The sequence below is a fragment of the Giraffa tippelskirchi genome, chromosome 4, assembly GCF_054371585.1.
Source record: "Giraffa tippelskirchi isolate mGirTip1 chromosome 4, T2T-mGirTip1v1.2.pri, whole genome shotgun sequence".
Lineage (NCBI taxonomy): Eukaryota > Metazoa > Chordata > Mammalia > Artiodactyla > Giraffidae > Giraffa > Giraffa tippelskirchi.
Window position 1 is genome coordinate 183,069,374 of NC_137278.1, and position 16,112 is coordinate 183,085,485.

At 41.8% G+C, this 16,112-nt stretch overlaps 1 protein-coding gene and 1 pseudogene across 2 annotated transcripts in view; both read left to right on the top strand.

The window, feature by feature from the left end:
• The window catches only part of ST8SIA1 (ST8 alpha-N-acetyl-neuraminide alpha-2,8-sialyltransferase 1), a 171,804-nt gene that overhangs the window by 67,197 nt on the left and 88,495 nt on the right, over positions 1-16,112 (top strand). The gene's annotated exons all lie outside the window — the stretch shown is intronic.
• Positions 1,405-1,963, top strand: LOC145503702 (large ribosomal subunit protein uL16-like; annotated as a pseudogene).

A 16,112-nucleotide genomic window follows, 5' to 3' on the forward strand; every position in this document is an offset into this window, starting at 1 on the left:
GTCAGGGAATAAAAAGATACAAAATGAGTATGGAGAACATTTTCTTAATGTTGTATCTGTTCAAATCAATTTACTCTCTTTCTCCTGCTAATTGGCCTGTAGTCTTTAGGTCCCTTGGGAGCTGGTGCAATGTTCTTGTCATCCTTCATGGCCTGACACACCTTCTTATCTGCAGGTGAGAACTTCAGGCTAGACTTGCCCGACAGGGTGAAGAAGGGGTAGGGAGGGGATAGAATAGGGAAGTGAATTTAGCTATGGAGACTAAAAGGAGGTCCAGCCAGTAGTAGCCAAGTAGATTAAGATTCTCAATCTAGGTAACTGTTGGCAGTAACCAGGAGATAAGAAGAAGCAAAAGAAAGACAAATACCATATGATATCACTTATATGTGTGGAGTCGAAAAGATGACACTAGTGAACTTATCTACAAAACAGAAACAGACTCACAGACATAGAAAACAGACTTGTGGTTGCCAAGGCAGAGGAGGAGTGGTGAAGGGATAGAGTGGGAGTTTGGGATTAGCAGATGCAAACTATTATATAGAAAATGCATAAACAAGGTCCTACTGTATAGCACAGGGAACTATATATTCAATATCTGTGATAAATCATAATGAAAAAATATGAGAAAGAATGTATATATAACCAAATCACTTTGCTATATAGTAGAAATTAATATTGTAAATCAACTATACTTTAATAAAATAAATTAAAAAGGAAACAAATGAATGGTTGCCAAAGGGGAAAAGGAGGAGAGGGATGGTTAAATTAGGAGTTTCAGATTAACATATACACACTTTTATATATAAAAAGATAAACAACAAGGACCTATTGTATAGCACAGGGAACTACATTCAGTATCTTATAATAACCTGTAATGAAAAGAATCTGAGAAAGAATAGATATATATGTATACCTACATCAATTTGTTGTACACTTGAAAGTAACACAACATTGCAAATCAGTTATACTTCAATTTAAAAAAGAAAAAAAAATGATGTTCCACTAGTGGAACTAGTGTGAGGCTCTATTCAGAAAGCCAGATTAAACTGACATTGATTTCAAGTCTCCAGCCACTAGGCTAGACGTTTTGACAACTGGCAGCTTCAGGGAGGTACAGACCAGAGGAGGGCAGGGTTCCATCCTTCTAGAGACTTGGGAGCTGATTCTTTAATCCAGGCAGGGACCCAGGGGAATAGGATGGATGTTTCCAGCATGGAGATTGTTAGGACTTGGCCAAGTCATAATGTCCCTCCGCACCAAGCTGCAAAAACAAGGAGCACGTGATTGAGGCCCTCTCCAGGGCCAAGTTCAAGTTCCCTGGCCACCAGAAGCTCCACAACTCCAAAAAGTAGAGAATTGCTGGCTCTTTCCCTTTGCCACACCACCGAAGTTTTTGGTGTCCTCATGGACTGCTGCCCCGCATGGTGTTATGGGAACTGTAAGAAAAAGCTGTACCCAAAGTCTCCGTTTTGCCAAGGTGTCTCTGATGCTAAGATCTACATCTTTGACCTGAGGTGGAAGAAGGCAAAAGTGGATGAGTTCCCACTCTGTGGCCACATGGTGTGAGGTAAGCATGAGTAGCTTTCCTCTGAAGCCCTGGAGCCTTCCCTTATTTGTCGAGCAATCACATGGTGAAAAGCTGTGGCAAAGGTGGTTTTCACATCCTGGTGTGGCTCCACCCCATCATGTCATCTGTATCAAAAAGATGTTGTTCTGTGCTGGAGCTGATAGGCTCCAGACAGATATGTGTGGTGCCTTTGGAAAGCCCTAGGGCACAGTGGCCAGGGTCCACACTGGCCAAGTCATAATGTCCATCCCCACCAAGCTGAAGGACAAGGAGCATGTGATTGATGCCCTTTGCAGGGCCAAGTTCAAGTTCCCTGGCCGCCAGAAGATCCACATGTCCAGGAAGTGGAGATTTACTAAGTCTAATGTGAATGAATTTGAAAACATGGTGGCATGAAACACTATCCGTATAGCTGCAGGTTCAAATACATCCCTATTGTGTTGTTCAGTCGCTCAGTCATGTTTGACTCTGCGACTCCATGGACTTTGTGACCCCAGCACGCCAGGGCTCCCTGTCCCTCATCATCTCCCAAAGTTTGCCCAAGTTCATGTCCATAGCATCAGTGATTCCATCCAGCTATCTCATCCCCTGATGCCCTCTTCTCCTTCTGCCCTCAATATTTCCTAGCATCAGGGACTTTTCCAATGAGTCGTCTGTTCCCATCAAATGACTAAAATACTGTAGCTTCAGCTTCAGCATCAGTCCTTCCAAGGAGTGGTCAAAGTCAACGATGTTGATTTCATCCCTAATCCTGGCCTAATCAGGACTATTTTTGAGAACAAGGCAGAGGCACATTTCTAGAACTGAGTCTGAGGTGGGCAGGAATCTGGAAGAGCAACGTGGGACTGTGTTTTGAAAATAAGACAGAAGCCAAGTTACCAGTGTCACACCACAAGGCTGGAGTCAGAAGACCGTGGGTAACTTGATGGTGGTTCCCACAGCTTTGGGTGGCTACTTTCCCAGATCATTTCCCTGAAGCCAGGGCTGGTCCACATTTCCCAGGGCTCAGGCCAAGTCTGTAGTGGCCTGAGTGTGGGTTCAGGCTGAGGATTAGGCCTGATAAAGAAGAATTTTCTAGACAAAATATGAAGTTCTTACCCTCTCCTGGGTCACCTCTGTGGAGACTGACGGTACAGAGGACACAAATGCTCAGTGAAGGAGAGAATCTGGGCAAATTGTTAATCAAGGCAATGCATTAGCAGTTTGTCTGAAAAATATGAGACTTCCTTGGTGACTCAGACAGTAAAGAATCCGCCTCCAATGCAGGAGGATTCCTGGGTGGGGAAGATCCCTTGGAGAAGGGAATGGCTCCCCACTCCAATATTTTTGCCTGGAGAATTCCATGGACAGAGGAGGCTGGCGGACTAGGTGACATGCTAAGTGTGGAGAAATTTAGGATGGATAGGGTGTGGAAAGAGATTCGCTGACTGTAATGGAAACAGAAGTGCTTTCTGAGGATAACCAACATTTTATATTCTGAAAACTATTACACATAAAATTTTTCTTGCTACATTTTATTTTTCCTGTCTACTGAGACTCAGACTTTTAACTCTTTGCTAAGGAAAATAAAAAGGTGCTGAGCAAAAAAACAATAGCAAATTAAATTCATTCGAGAATTTTTACTCTGGGTGATCTGCTGTTAATGCACTGGCTAGCAACTCCTTATAGTATATGACTATTTTGCTTAAATTTTCCTCTTCCTAGGGTTCAGTCTACTCTAATGAGTTGGCCAAAAGTTTCATTCAGGTTTTTCCATACCATCTTGCAAAAAAACCCCGAATGAACCTTTAGGCCAATCTAATACAATTTGAGGTCTTGTCTACTATTCAGATGATAGCACATTCACAAAGTATTGTTATTCTGGAACCGTAAAACGTATACATTTCCTAATTGTTTTTTTCTTGTTAAAGCCTGACATAGATGTTGACTGTTACACACAAGGTCATTAAGAAGTGAAGTAACTGCAGTTGGCAGGTGCTTCCAGATGAGATGGAGATTGTTGGAGTTCTTCAAACTTGAAGGCCAGTGATATATATGGACTCCAGGGAAAAGTATAGTATTTCTTTTTTAATAAAATAAGCTTTAATCTTAATTTTATTTGCATTTACTTGTTTATTTACAAATATCTATTGGTCCTTTTCAAGTGTCATTTTTTTTTAAAGAAGTACAGCTGATTTACAATATCATGTTAGTTATGGGTATACAGCACAGATGTAGCACATCTATATATACATACGTATTTTTTTTTATATTCTTTTCCCTTGTTACAAACAGTTGAGTATAGTTTCCTGTGCTTTCCAGTAGATCCTTGTTGATTATATAAAAAATATAGGACTTCTATGTGATCCATAAAATTTAGTACAAATCAAGAATCAACAACATATAATCAGAGTTGAGTTAAAGTTTAAAACAAGGCTTTGCTGCCCCAGAAATTCCCTTTCACATGTGTTGAACTTGCCACCAAAATGAATATGCCCTGTGCCAGCAAAACTATGCTTTCCTAAAATTTGGATAATTCTGTATAAAATAGAGAGTTGACACATTCATTCATCAGGCATTTATTAAGCAACTTCTGTTGTGTACGAGGGACTGGACTCACTCCTGGGGAGGTGGTGGTGAGTGAAAAGAGACCCTTTCTGTCCCCTTATTTGGGTCCTGTCTTCAGTGTCCCAGAGGCTCCTTACCTTCCACATGTTCAAAATTTAACTCCCTCCCTCCCCATCAGCTTCTCTTTGTTCCCTGCTGCAGAAAATGATACCATAACCCACTCAATCACTGGAGTTGTACTTACGTCTGAGTCCATCCTCTGTACCAACCACTTTTCCAGTGCCATTTCCTTTTGTAAATATCTCTTGACCCCCACCCCCTCTTTCAAGACCTCTCTGCCACTGCACTAGGTCAAGGTTTGTCATCTGTTACATGGGTTTATTCGAGAACTTTCTGACAAGTTTCACTCTAACGAACTTGCCTCCCTGCAATGCGCTGCACCCTGATGCCAATGGCTGTCGTTACAAAATGTAAATGGTTTGTGTAACTTCTCTTAGGCTGCTCCTCTCTGCTTGCCATGCAAGCAAACAAAAGCAAGTGGCCAGACTGAACACTCACCAAGCCTGCTGGAGAAGGGTCAGAGCAGGAAACTCATGGAGAAGGACAATAGCAGCTGGCAGATACTCTGCTGCCTTTTCATGATTAAAAATGATGAGATTCTAGATGTTCTAGAATCCAGGAGAGGGACCCTTAAGCTAGGCTGGCATATTAATCATCTAATTAAGAGTGCTAACCCTTCCCCTCATGTGATTCAAAAACTGTGGTATTTTTGTACTAAGATACAGCAGAGCTTGACTTTGGCTTGGTTTATCAGCTCAGTGTTTGTGGGTGATGGAAAGCCCTCTGTTGTCATGAGTAGCAGCCAGAGGACAGGCCTTGCACCCATGGGTGAACGATATAGCTTGCCAGAAAAGGATTTATCAATTGGGCAACGGATGGGTAAGAGTTGGCCTCTTCCCTGGCATGATGGGAGGGCTGGGATCCTGCCTTGCTATTGGCCCGGATTAAGGGCCTTCAGTGCCAGACCACTGCTGGCCTCAATGGTGCTTTTACCAGAGGCCACTTCCTTTTCTAGACTGCAGGCGCTCAGTCTTGGACAAGTTAATCCTGCCTGATTACCACCTATAGATAAAGGTCAGACTTCATTCAGTGGCACACAGGCCTTCAATATCTGAACTCTTGGAGAATATAAGATGTTATCAGCTTAGTAATAGCCATCCACCTTCTTTCCCCTGCTGCTTATTACTTTATACAATTGATTCTCAAACAACACGGGTTTGAAGTGCATGGGGTCATTTATATGCCGATTTTTTTCAATGGTAAATACTAAAGTACTACTTCATCTCCTGTGGGTTGAAACTCAGGTTCAGAACCATAAGTACAGAAGAACCATGAATACAGAGGAACCATGTATAAGAAGGGCTGATTATAAGTTAATATGAGAATTTTTTTGACTGTGCAGAGGATTGGGCTCCCTAACCACCCCTCCCCCTACATTCAAGAATCAGCTGTACTCTGTGATTACCATGTGACTTGCATTTCCCCCCTAAAGTTGTGCTTTTTTATTCCCTCTGCCCAGCATGTTCTTCCTTTTGTTGTCTGATAAATTCTTCTTTATCTTTCAAAATCCAGCTAAAGCATCTTCATAGGTGTATAATCTTCCCAGTTTCCTCTCCAAAATCCCTGTTGCCTGCCATGTCAATTAAAAATCTGTTCTCCCCCTCCTCTGCCCTGCCCAAATTTGTGTATATCTCTGTCACTGTACTCCTGAATAGCAGTGATTTGTTCACATGCTTTCTACACACCAGAAAGCTTCTGAGGGCAGTATCTAGAGAGGGCCTGGCACATAGCATGGCAGATGGTAAGTGAAAACAAGCTGAATTAACAATAGAAGGGAGAGTTGTTCTTCCAGAGTCTTTGCAACCACATGACTGCAGCTTCATTCTTTTGGAAGGAGATGCTGCCTGTGCTGGAAGGACCCAGGATAAGTCCTGTGAAGGCCACAATACTGGGAGAAGGAAAGGGAGTGGGTGTTAGCAATGATCCATGTTGTGTGGGATGTGGCATGTCCGAGATCACTTAGGGTTTCATTCTAGTTTTGAGATGAACACGATCATACAGTTTTAAAGTTAAGCCACAGTTTGGTGCTGGACCAAACACAGTTTGGTGTAGTTGTTATAGTAAGTCCCCTACATGTGAATGAGTTTTGTTTCAAGAATGCATTCATAAATCCAATTTTTTTTAAATCGAACAAAGTTAGCCTAGGTACCCAACTAACACAATCGACTATATAGTACAGTACTGTAATAGATTTATAATACTTTTCACCCAAATAATACATAAAAAATACAAAAATAAAGCATTTTTAATCTTACAGTACAGTACCTTGAAAAATGCAGTAGTACAGTCCAGCAACTGGCATATGGGGGCTGGCATCAAGTGAACAGGCAAGAAGAGTTACTGACTGGAGGAGGGAGGGGAGGTGGGAGATGGTAGAGCTGAAGAATCGTCAGCAATAGGAGACAGAAGGCAAACTGCAATTTCACTGATGCCTGACATTAATGAAACACACATTCACATCTTTGAAAGTTTGCAAATTGAAGGTTTGTATATAAGAGGATTACTGTATTTTATTTTAGTTTGTTTTGCTATTATTAACCAGTTTTCAAATATATTATTGAGAAATTGTTATTGGATAGAGCTGAAGGACATTTGAATGTTTGTGAAGATAATTTCTTTCTCTTTCACATGTCTCTTCCTTATTTTCCACCACTGCCTCTCCCATCCTATTCCAGGTGACAGAGGCCTCTTGCCTAGGATTTTATAGTAGTCCCTTATTGGCCACCTTCTATCTAATCAGGCCTCATCTCCAGTCGATTTTCACATTGCAGCCTGGATTACTATTTTAGAATGCAAATCAGATTGTGCCATCCCATTGCTTAAAATCCTTGATCAGCTACCCCATTGATTTCAGGATAAGACAGACTTCTTAGGCCTACAAGGCTCTGCCTACTCTGTTCCCTGCCTGGGGCTCTAGCATCAGTTTGCATGGTGTTCCCTCTCACCCTTGACTCTTCACCTTTCTGGCCTGCTTTCAGTCCCTAATAAATACTATGTGCTCTCTTTCTATAGAGCTTTTTGACACGCTGTCTCCTTCCCTGGAAGGCTCTTGTGTTCTCTTATCTGGTTCACTCATGTTAATCCCTTGGATCCTGTTTGCGTATCAGTTCCTCCAGGTACCTTTCTTCAGATACCTCTCATTCATCAGTTCAGATTCAGTTGTTTAAGTATTTGATTCAAGGTTCTCTCTCATTTGAGACAGTATTCACTGTCCCAGGGACAGTATTTAATTTGGGAGGATAGGGATCTCTGTAGTACTTTTTGTTACTGAGTCCCAGCTCGTACTGCCTGCCACACGACAGGCCAGTCAGTGGAGAGATGAGATGTTTGGACAAGAAATCATGACTTTATCCAGAAAACCCGCAGACCAAGAAGATGACAGACTAGTGTCCCAAAGATCCATCTTACTCAAATTCGGATTCAGGCTTCTGTACTAAAAGGGGAAGAGGTATGGCTGGTTGTTGCGAACTTCTTGGTGCAGAATCCTTTTGTTCTTGTAGTTGTCTCCACAGGTCAGGTAAATATACAAGAAGACAAATGTTATTCTCTAGGACATCCTGTAAACATCCAGGAAGACAAATGTTATTCTCTGTTCTGCAACTTTTTATCTCGATATGAATGAAAGTGTTATAGCTTTAAAAGTCAAGCCTGGGAGGCAGAGCTTTGAGAAAGGGCTATTGTGTATATTTCAGGTTTGTTCTCTGTTATAGTATCTCAGTTATTACCCTGAAGCTTGGGATGTGATAGAGGGTCAGTAAGTTTTAGTGGAAGGAATGAAGCAGCTTGTTTTTACTGTGTAAAATCACCAGCTGTAATCCTGGTAGACCTCCTAGCCTCGGTGTGGCATATATATATACACACATATACATACACACACACATACACACACACACACACACACATACACATACATATATGCTGCTAAGTTGCTTCAGTCGTGTCCGACTCTGTGCGATCCCGTAGACGGCAGCCCGCCAGGCTCCGCTGTCCCTGGGATTCTTCAGGCAAGAACACTGGAGTGGGTTGCCATTTCCTTCTCCAATGCATGAAAGTGAAAAGTGAAAGTGAAGTCGCTCAGTCATGTCTGACTCTTCGCGACCCCATGGACTGCAGCCTACCAGGCTCCTCCGTCCATGGGATTTTCCAGGCAAGAGTACTGGAGTATACACACACATATATTTATATATAAGAAACTTGGAGTTTATTATCACAGAGCAGAGGGGGAAAGCCCCACATTGGATGCAGTCACTTGGGAAATCCCTAAATGATTGTCTGAGACTGAAGCCTGTAAGAGAAGCCTGGAGGTGATGCTCAAGTAGGGTTGAACAGCTCAAATAGACATTGAACCCCTATTGTTGCTGCAACCATTGTTCCCCTTATGTGGTTATTTATCAATACAGAGTCTCAGGTGTTGCAGTGAAATCAATCTTGCAAGATACCACAGTGAGGAAATTGCTCCTCTTTCCAAAGATTTAAAGTCACTGTTAGTGATGTCAGCCCAGCCAGGCTCTGCCCTCTGCCCAAGCAGAACTAAAGGGCAGGAGCAGTGATGGAGCTAGAAAAGCGGGCATCCCTTGGGTCTCCTCCCGGCCTGGAGCTTGCATTCCCAGGCTCTAGGCCCCCATGTTGAGGCCATCATGCTCTCTTCCTCAATTTTCCAGCCATCAGATATCCCAGCACCAATTTTCCTACAAAACGAACGTGTGGGATTTGTATTTTGAAATGACGGCTCTTACAATACCACCATCTTTTCAATTAACATACTCCTTCCCTGCTTGTTTTCAAGGTATCTTGCCTCAGCTCCTGGAGGGAAACATTTTTTACTCTTTGTAGCACTGCAGAGCCAAGATGTTTAGGAAACAAACCAATCAATATAGCTCCCAAACAACCTCTTGCCAGAGACCGTAATAATATTTTCGCCCCTTGGAACTCTAACAAGGAAAAAGATTTCAGCCAAATTATAGACACTAAACTAGTATGTTGAGTGTGCGGTTAGAAAAATCATCCTTTGACTTGAAAACTTCATGACTTTTCTGGTAAGTAGTAAAAGCCATTAATTAAGTAATCCTCCAAGACTTCTTTTTCAGATTGTAATCCTATTTCATGGAAAAGACCTTGCAGCTAAAGTAGTGGAATGCTCTATAATATTCAGAAGGAAGAAGATAGAACAGGTCAAAAATTAAAAGTCAATGACAAGCATTAAGTTCTTACGGCATTTTATCACTTCATTCCTGACCTTTCCCTTAAGGAACAAATAGAGGCAAGGAAAGGTTTAGAACATGAAGATTTAGGTCCAGAAAATTAAATCATGGTGAGGATTTGTCAGCTGTGAGATGGATTAAGTGAGGACTAGGAGACCTTGGGGGCAGGAAAGGCAAACTGTTATCATATTAATAAAAAATAGTGGCATTAAAATGTAATGGATAATGTCAAGTCTTTAAAAAGAGAGTGCCTGAAGGAAACTCGGGTTTTATGTTTTAGTTTGTAAAAACCACTGGAATCTTGGTGAATCACGCTTGCAGATAGTTGAGAGAAGTTGTAAGCTGAACAGGGCAGGAGTGTGTAAGCTATGCGGATAGGCAGAGCAGATATGGGGGAGTGGGCACTAGAAAAATGATGGAAAATAGGGAGGAGATCAAAACAGTGTGGTTATTGGTTACAACCAGTCCATCCTAAAGGAAATCAGTCCTGAATATTCATTGGAAGGACTGATGCTGAAGCTGAAACTCCAATACTTTGGCCACCTGATGGGAAGAACTGACTCATTTGAAAAGACCCTGATGCTGGGAAAGACTGAGGGCAGGAGGAGAAGGGAACGACAGAGGATGAGATGGTTGGATGGCATCACTGACTCAGTGGGCATGAGTTTGAGTAAACTCCGGGAGTTGGTGATGGACAGGGAGGCCTGGTGTGCTGCAGTCCATGGAGTCACAAAGAGTCAGACACAACTGAGCAACTGAACTGAACTGAAGTGGTTAATTAAGGTTAGTAATTGCTAATATTTACTGAGTAATTTTGAAGTGCCAGGCTTGGCACGTTTTTAATTATCATCTTATCTAATTCTCTTAATACCTCTCAGAAGGTACTTTTATTTTCATTTTATAGAAAAGAAAACTGAGATTCAGGTTCAGTAAAAATCTCAAGGTCACACAGTTGGTGGGAGAATCTCTGACTCTGTCATTTGTTTGTGTGTTACGTCCTCCATGACTTTTGAGTCCTTTCCATGACCTGGACACTTAGAGAGTGATTGACAAATAATACAGATGTATTATGTTACATGTATAAATATGCAGTCTGTATATGTTATTTTTCTATCTGTCTGCAAAGTTTTCTTCAGTTAGGATGTGTTTGAGAAGTGCTGAGGGCTAAATTAGCCAACCTCGAACTTTCTATTGCCAGTGCTGCTATGGGGTTGGCATTATGTTTAGTACACTTGAAAAGAAATCTTTCTAGCCTTGAAAATCACCCTGTCAATGCACGTTTTTTCTTTCTAAGTCAGTTAAGGGTTATGTGAGCCAAATGGTCCATCAAAGCTGCTGCTGACAAAACAATGAAAGTTTCATTTACTTGAGCATCTTATTGGTAAGTGCAAAAAAGAAAAGAGAAATCTGTGTGTCTCTGGGAAATGAAAGACATTATGGAACTATCCTACAGCACATGAAAGTCTGCCATAAATGCAGGAGAGACAGGGTAGCAGTGAGGAGTGTATGCAAATGAAGATGGCCAAACAAATAGAAAAAAAGACATAATGGAGTTTCAAATATGTTTCAGTTTACTAATTATGACTCTACAACAAGCATATATGCAAATAAAGCAATGAGTTTAAGCTGCTTATAACTCTTCTACAAGTTCCTTAATTGCAATACTTCTATTTAGAAGAAGAATAATGTTGAACATATTTTTGTTTTAATTCACTCTTCTTAAATTAGAAACAATAGGTACATTTATTTAAACAAATATATTATTTCCAATTTAAAGTAAATAAATTTATAAAACTGTTACCTTTTAAGTAAAATGTCTAATAAATATTCATGAAAATCAAATATGTTAAATAAAATCTATGAAAGAGTGAGTTAATTATATTTTTGTAATTGGTGCCTCAGATGGTAAAGTGTCTGCCCGCAATGCAGGAAAACTGGGTTCAGTCCCTGGGTCAAGAAGATCACCTGAAGGAGGGCATGGCAACCCATTCCAGTATTCTTGCCTGGGGAATTCCATGGACAGAGGAGTCTAGCAAGCTATAGTTCATGGGGTCACAAAGAGTCGGACATGACTGTGCAATTAACACACACACAGTGAAGTGTAGATATACTGTACAGCCATAGTTGGCTGAGAACTTATTATGTGCTAGGCTTTTTGCTAAACGTTTCATCTGATAAAAGTTTTATCATCTCCATTTTACGTGTAGAAATTAAGGCTGAGAGATGTCAGTGTGACCCAGGTCTCCCAGCTAGAAACTGGTTATAAGCTGAGTCTAGATTTGAACTTAGGCCCACTGATGCCAAACTATGAATATATCCATTTAAACTTCACTGCCTTTCTTCAGATTAAGTAACCGCCACAGAATGATTACAACACAGTAAAGTCTCTCCATTGGGCCTGGGAGAGATAGCTGTAAGGATATAAGGAGATTTCCATTGTGCTTTTCTTATGGAAATGGACAAATACTTGCTCAGTTGCTAACTTTTATTGATATGACCCAAGTTATTTTCAATGCAGGGTACACTGGTGTCAGTGAACCTGGTACAGTTTTTTTCTGGTGAGAAATTTCACAGTGTGTATCAAAAGCCTTAAATATGTGCTTTCTATCTGACCCAATGATTCCATGCAGTAAGGATTTACTTTAAAATAACTGATCAGCTTCTCAAAGTTATACGTATCAGGTCAGTATATATATTCCTCATGCGGAATTCTGTGTGTATGGGTTAGAGATGACAATCCATGAGGAATTCTGTGTGGAATGGGTTAGGGTTGACAATCTTTTTGGAAGGCAATCTTGAAGAGGCTCTTGCATGGTGCTTTATATAAAATTAAGCCAACTTGGTTGTTTATACAAAAGGAGAAAGAAGAATGAATTCATTTGTTCTTCCCCATCCACCTTCCTGGATTTGCCACAATCTGAAGATGTTTATAGCAGTGTTATTTAACATAAGTGAAAAATTAGGAACCACTTAAAATACTCACGGGGCTTTCCAGGTGGCCCTAGTGGTAAACAACCCGCATGCCAATGCAGGAGATGCTGGAGACTCCAGTTCGATCCCTGGGTTGGGAAAACTCCCAACGGGAGGAAATGGCAACCCACTCCAGTATTCTTGCTGGAGAATCCCATGGACAGAGGAGCCTGGCAAGCTATGATCCTTAGAGTCAAAAAGAGTCAGACACGACTGAAGCAACTTAGCACTAGCACTAAAATACTCACAGTAAGGAATTGGTTAAATTAGGAGCCACCTATCCAGTCAAATAATATCCTGGCATTAAAATAATGCCCATCATATCTTGTTAAATAAGATATGCTCATATCTTTAAATAAAGATATGGTATGGGCCCATACCATTAAATAAGATATGCTCATCATATGTTGTTAAATAAGGTATGCACGCTTGTTAAATAAGCTTGCATGTTGCAATAGCAGGGATAAGATGATCCCATTTCAGTTAGAAAACAAACAACTGTTTGGAATGAGAGGCTTCAGCCACTAAGGGTTGAGAAATCACAGTGGGTAATATCTGAATATGACAATATTATCCCATCAACAGAATATGGATCAGTTCCTGATCTTTTTGCTTTGATCAGGCATCCTCTGTTTACCCCAGTACTCAGCACTCCCTATTGTTTTCCTTCCATTCTGCTTGTGCTTCCAACCTGGATTCTGTAGATGTGTGATTTTGCAACTTCTCTATGCTAGACTCTTTTTAGCTCAGCTGCATATCCTTAACCTTTATACCAGTGGTCTGAGAAAGTTAACAGACTTGCTTCATTTGCTTATATTTTTGGCATTTCTGCATGGGTAAATCAATCATCTCAATGGACATGGGTTTGAGCAAGCTCTGGGAGTTGGTAAAGGACAGGGAAGCCTGGCCTGCTGCAGTCCATGGAGTCGCAAAGAGTCAGATACGACTGAGCAACTAAACTGAACTAAAAATGAAAACTTCTATATATACTGACCACAATAAGTATGTAAATGCTTTCATCGTACTTACTGTGGTCGGTGTGTAATGTCTGAGGACATTAGGAGTTACAAGACATGCTTTATACTCTTGGGTGGCTTATTCTTCATTTGTGGAGGATGATTGTATACGTACAATGGAGGACAGCAATTGGTACCAAATGCCTAGTGTCTCGGAGAAGGCAATGACACCCCACTCCAGTACTCTTGCCTGGAAAATCCGATGGACGGAGGAGCCTGGTAGGCTACAGTCCATGGGGTCGCTCAGAGTCGGACACGACTGAGCAACTTCACTTTCACTTTTCCCTTTCGTGCACTGGAGAAGGAAATGGCAACCCACTCCAGTATTCTTGCCTGGAGAATCCCAGGGACGGCGGAGCCTGGTGGGCTGCCGTCTATGGGGTCACACAGAGTCGGACACGACTGAAGCGACTTAGCAGCAGCAGCAGCGGCCTAGTGTCTAGAATGTCTGGTTAGAGGGAGTGACAGCGCTGTAGGTTTTTTGGTGGCAGTGGGCAGGACTGTGGATGACGATCCCAGAAGATGAGATTGGTCAGGGGAAGTTCTAAGGGAGGAAGACCTTAGCCTGTATTTGAGAGTTGGCAGAATCTGGTGACTCACAGTCTTTATCGTGCACATTAATTTTATAGAACTGCAGCTTTTCATGGGCTTCCCTTGTGTCTCAGCTGGTAAAGAATCCTCCTGCAGTGCGGGAGACCTGGGTTTGATCCCTGGAATGGGAAGATCCCCTGGACAAGGGAAAGGGTACCCACTCCAGTATTCTGGCCTTGAAAAAAGTCAGACTCGCCTGAGTGACTTTCACTTTCACTTTCAACTTTTCACGCTATACTCAGAGATAGTGATTCAAGAGGGCTGCGGTGGGACCAAGAATATTGTTGTTTAGTCGATTGTGTCTGACTCTTTTGTAACCCTATGGACTGTAGCCCACCAGACTCCTCTGTCCATGGGATTTCCCAGGCAACAATACTGGAGTGGGGTTGCCATTTCCTATTCCAGGGAATCTTCCCGACCCAGGGATGGAACCGGCATCTCCCGCAATGGCAGGTGGATTCTTTACCGCTGATCCACCAGGAAAGCCCAAGACCAAGAATCAGTTCAGTTCAGTTCAGTCACTCAGTAGTGTCTGGCCAAGAATACTCATCTCAACTATGCATGGCAGGGTGATTCTGATTTCCCAGACAAGAATACTGGAGTGAGTTGCCATGTTGTCCTTCAGAGGATTTTCCCAGCCCAGGGATCAAACCCACATCTCCTGCAGCTTCTGCATTGCAAGCAGATTCTTTACCCACTGAGCCATCTTTTATATATAGTAATGTGTATATTTCAGGGCTTCCCAAGTGGCTCAGTTAATAAAGAATCCGCCTGCAATACAGGAGATATAGGCAGACACCAGTACGATCTGTGGGTGGGGAAGATCCCCTGGAGGAGGGCGTGGCAACCCACTCCAGTATTCTTGCCTGGAGAATCCCATGGACAGAGGAGCCCAGCAGGGCTACAATCCAAAGGGTCACAAAGAATCAGACATGACTGAGCATGCATGCATTCCTGTATAAAACAGATAAATAATAAGAACCTACTGCATAGCACATAGAACTCTATTCGATACTCTGTAATAACCTACATGGGAAAAGAGTCTTAAAAAAAGAATAGAGACATGTACATGTATTACTGATTCAGTTTGCTGTACACCTAAAACTAATGAAACATTGCCAATCGACTATACTTCAATAAAAAATTAGTAAAATCATTTTTTAAATGAGGAAATCAAGCAAGGAATATTCTCTTCCAGAGTAACTGGCTTCTGAGCTTCCTACCTCCCCTAACTGTATTTTTAAAAAAATCTGTCATCCTTACTTGTGAGAAAAAAGGAAAAGTTGTTTCCAGAGCACCCCTTTTCCCAGTTTTGCTCCCTTAGTCATCTCCCAGGACAACCCCCCAAAGCTCCAATCAGCTAAATTTTACAGCCTCTAAATTCTGTACTCACATCCTTACCTCTGTTTATTTCACCCTCCCACCCTCCCCCGTTCCTTCATTGTGGCCCATGTATGTCAGAATCACCCTGCCATGCTTATTAGAGATGAGTATTCTTGGTCCTGGGCTTCCCTAGTGGATCAGCAGTAAAGAATCCACCTGCCATTGCCGGAGATGCCGGTTCGATCCCTGGGTTGGGAAGATCCCCTGGGATAGGAAATGGCAACCCCACTCCAGTATTGTTGCCTGGGAAATCCCATGGACAGAGGAGTCTGGTGGGCTACAGTCCATAGGGTCGCAAAGAGTAGAACATGACTGCAGCGACTGAGCATGTCTATATGTCAATCCCAATCTCCCAGTTTTTCCCTCCTTTTTCATTTTTAATGGAAATAGTTATATATGGGACAATACTGTTTTTTTTTAAATTTAATAATTAATAGTTAACTAGCAGGCAGTTGATCTGGTTTTGCTAGTTCAAGTGCTTAATCAGTTAAACTGGATTAACGGTTTAACAGTCTGCTGCATTACTGAGTAACTGTTCGCTATTTATAGTTGAAAACAAAACAGATGTCTTAATTCCCACCATGTTTTAGTGGAATAAACATTGAACTGGGGGTTAGGGTTTTTGCCCCAACACATCATATGGTAACTGGTTTATGGATGGTTGGCACTCAGTAAATACTTGCCACATTTCCTTAGCTGAAAGGCGTTTGATGTTTG